Genomic DNA, 4,455 nt, shown 5'->3' with positions numbered 1-4,455 from the left:
TAAAGTAGTATCACAAATTGGGTAGCATGGTGGCACAGTAGTTAGCATTGCTGCTTCACAGCGCTGGGGCCCTAGGTTCGTTTCCTGTATGGAGTTCTCCTGCTCTCTGTGTCAGCATGGGTATCCTCTGGATGCTCCAGTTTCCTTCAGCAGCCCTCAAAATACTGGTATGTTAATTGGCTTCTGGGGAAATTGACCACACAGGTACTGCAAATTTGTTTATAGTCTTCAAGTCAAGCATTTGAGAAATGATCTAGTAATGAGTAAACAGCTGTGGTTATCATAAAAACAGTGCCTCTAAATTACCATTTAATTTAATTTACACAAAGTTTTGAAAATGTGTGAAGAAATTCGCTTTGCCTTTACCTTCCTGAAATTCATGCAGAACTTTTTTTGTCCTAATTAACTCTGAGGAATCATAATGATGACATTTGCAGTCCTGCTTCACCTGCAGCAGTTCAGTATTATGTCACTGGGTAAACACAATAAAGGAATGCATTCAACTGTGTCCTCTAATTAGAGATTATCCTGAGATGCTTTCAGTAAAACTGGTAATAGATTCTCTCATACAGCACACATTAAAAGCATAAAATACACAGTATCTTTATTACTTGACAACTTTTAAAAAATGGAATGACGTGAAGGATTTCAACAGTAGTTTCTTATCCTCTTGCAGTTGGCTTCTGCTTAAAATATGTAAGAATGGATGAACAAATGAGAAGAGACCACTAGGCCCATCAAGTCTTAGCTGCTAGTCTCTATGTAACAAGTGGTGTGATGAACCCTACGCAGGTCGGGTAGAGAGCGAGTCTAGTAGGGCAAGGTGAAGCCGGAGTCGGGTAGGCAGGCAGTGTTGTTATCCAGGAGGCAGTTAAGAGGGTGCTGACAAATCGAAAGGGCGAGATGAAGATGGGGTGGGGTTTGCAGGCAGTGTCGTTTCCAGGAGGCTTGAAGAAAGGGATCGCAAAGGTTTAAAAGGTAAAGAGCTCAGGAAAACAGTAGACTGTTTAATACCAAACGAAGTGAAGTGAAGGTGGAGGAGGTTTAAATAGCAGGTGCGGTGAGAAGTGAGAGACGTGACGTGATAATAATAATTGCTTACACCAGGATGCCAGGGTTACACCCCTACTCTTTTCGAGAAATGCCCTGGGATTTTTTAATGACCACAGAGAGTCAGGACCTCGGTTTTACGTCTCATCCGAAGGACAGCGCCTGTTTACAGTATAGTGTCCCCGTCACTACACTGGGGCATTTGGACCCACATGGACTGCAGGGTGAGTGCCCCCTGCTGGCTCCACTAACACCTCTACCAACAGCATCCTTAGTTTTTCCCAGGAGGTCTCCCATCCAGGTACTGACCAGGCTCACACCTGCTGAGCTTCAGTGGGCTGCCAGTTGTGAGTTGCAGGGTGATATGGCTGCTGGCATGATGATTAGCTTGTCGTTTTCGGGAACTGGACCGGGCTGGTGTCTGATTGACAGGGGTCGTGGGAATGTGCCAGCATTTATCCGAATTATGCGGTTGATTATGTGAGAGCGTGACACTCTAACTGATCCGCGAATCCCACCCAGCTATTCCATGAAAGAAGTCAGGGTTTCAGCTTCAGCAACATGGCTGGTACCTTGTTACATCTTCCCACAATCCCGCAAGTAAAGAAATGCTCCCTGTTTTCAGTGCACATCCATGGATTTTCCACTTGTGTCTTCTGGATCCCATTTTATTGTGGATTCTGAAGTTTAGGCTGACTTACTATTGCCTTTGGGGCTCTAGTGCTGAATGAGGTCTCCTTGCAGTTGACTTTAAATTGTTATCAAAGACCTAGTGTTTCACTAGATACACAGTTTGGAATCTGTGGGTTTTTGCATCATATAAAACACCATTTTAGAGATTTTTTTTCTATTACATAAATGAGTGAGTTCAACAGATTTTCCAAAAGTGACTACAAGTATTCACTAAGTCCCTGGATTTAAAACACATACAGTAAACATGCACATATTTAAATCAATAGGTGGCTGCTGAAAGCTTTTTGTTCACTACCTTTTGAATCAAGGAATTGAGAAACTAAAAATTCACAAACTAAAAGCAAAAGGCCCAATGCTACTGTACATCCAGAGCCAGTTCGAGATCTTGATTACATTTAGTTTGTTGTGACTTCTTAGTGTTTCATTTGTGCATAAAGTTAGAGAAACCACAAAACACTAAGACAGAAGAGGCACTGTACATTACCTGCAAATGTGCCGATGTGACTTAACCGAACTTAAGTCGGGGATAAGTTTATCTGTGGAATAGCAGAGAAATGTCAAAACAATTTATAAGGAAAGGAGATGTGTAAAATAGCACAAATCAGGAAACAAAAAAAATTATCAGAGCCAAAAGCACAAAGAACAGAATTACAGCAAAGCTGAAAGGATTTGAAGGTAAGCGTTTGGGAAAATGAAAAGTACTGTGGGGTTTCAAGCAATAATAACTCGTTCTGTTACTGACTTGCTTCCATAACCCTGCAATTCCTTCAACATTGGATTAAAAAAATACACCTTCAAACCAAATACAGTAAACCCACTTTACCGAAATTACTGCAGCCTGCTCTATAAATCTAATAAAGATTGTGCCCCAAAGTCAATTTATTAAGGCATCAAGGCTGAATGCGGTATTAAGTGAATATAACAAAAGAGTACAGATCTTGAAATATTAACTCCTGCTATTTCCATTGGATGCCCTGTGCATGCTAGTGATGCCCTTTGTGATAGCTCACGTCTGGAGCGGAAATATGTTCTTGTTAACCTGCTTTATCTGATGGACTGATAAAGAAGAAGGGAAATGGGTTTCGTGCATTCTCATGTTATCTAAATAGGTGATAGATTTTTTATGCCAGGTTAATCTCTACAAACGTAGGCTAGTTAATACTTCTGGAAATAACATTAGTTATACACATACTGTAGATAATATTAATGAGATAAAAAGAATAATAAATAAATAGGAACACAGATATGCTACAGTATGCAAGTTACATAATTTAAAGTTTGATTATATCTGTTAAGTTAAACAACAGTGTCACTCTCATCATAGACATAAAAAGAACATAAGTAAATATTTTCTTTCTGTATTTATCAGATTGCAAACAGAACAATAATAATCCATGTTAGCCAAAGTCCCTCAACCATTTCGTAGGGTGATTCAGTCCTTGTATTTTTTCATAATAGATTCCATCCTCTTGAATATCACCTGAAAATTGAAGAACAACATACTGTACATGAATAAGTCTTAAACTTTATGGGATTTTCCTGTTGGAGGTGGTGATTGTCCTGCTTTCCCCATGATGCTGCTGCTGTGCAGGGGTGAGCTAGCATTAGCATAGCAGCTCACCACTGCTCCACCCACCTGTCACTCAGCATCAGTAGCGATGGTCACCAATGTGACAGGTGACCTGGATCACCTGGAGACAGTTTACTACCTTGCCCGCTTCAGGTGGTTCAGGATTATTTAAGGGCTGGTCTGATTAAGCTCAGGGCTTTATGGGTCTGGAATGATTTTATTCAATTTTATCGCACATAATTGGATTTGCTGACATCTCTGATCTTTATTATCATTAGAAGTACAGGTACCATACTGTATGTGTAAAGTATACAGTATACGTACAGTAGATATGTAAAGTCTACACACCCTTATTGAAATCAAGATACATAATGTCAGAAATGTTTCCATCTTTAATGTGACCTTGCAACCAAATTCAAGAGAAAAACAAATATATAATTATTAGGAAGCATAACTGAAATTAAATTTACATCACAAAAACCTGCTATTTCAATAAGGGTGTGTAGACTTTTTATATCCACTATATATACATATATTTATGTATATCTCTGTAAATAGATTATGTTAGAGGAACCTTTTTTACATTGAACATATTGTAGATTTCAAACAGCTCGGATATTCTGATGTTCAGTCCAAAGCTATTGGTAAAGTGACTGTTCTGTTTGCTATGAATCTAGTTGCCTTTCTTCATGAATACAGTGTGACATTGCCTTGTTACAGCACGTTAAAGTACAAGAACAGCAAAGGACTGATCACAGCTGACTACTGACACTAGTGTTAGTGTGCATATTTCACTCTGTCACTATTTCTTATGAGGAGGTGAGCAATCTTTCTCCAATTGCTGCAGCAAATAAAATGAACACAAGCACTTGACGTCTACGAAGATTATTACTGTACAGTATACTGAATGTGAAAAAGAGACTGCTGTTGGTAAATGTTATACAATACAAATACACTTCCATCTCAGTGTTGAATCATACTCATGTTATGAAACGATCCTTGAGATTATGATTAAAATTCCCTATATGTTTTCAAGCAGGCTTGTCTTTCCCAAACAAAGATCCGTATTATCCAGTTCTGCTGTTATTAAGACAGAACCTAAACTATCGCTGATGCTTCCTGTTATTGTCCTCTGTGCAGTG

This window comes from Lepisosteus platostomus, chromosome 12, assembly GCF_059453375.1.
Source record: "Lepisosteus platostomus isolate fLepPlt1 chromosome 12, fLepPlt1.hap1, whole genome shotgun sequence".
Lineage (NCBI taxonomy): Eukaryota > Metazoa > Chordata > Actinopteri > Semionotiformes > Lepisosteidae > Lepisosteus > Lepisosteus platostomus.
This window is presented reverse-complemented; position numbering follows the sequence as displayed.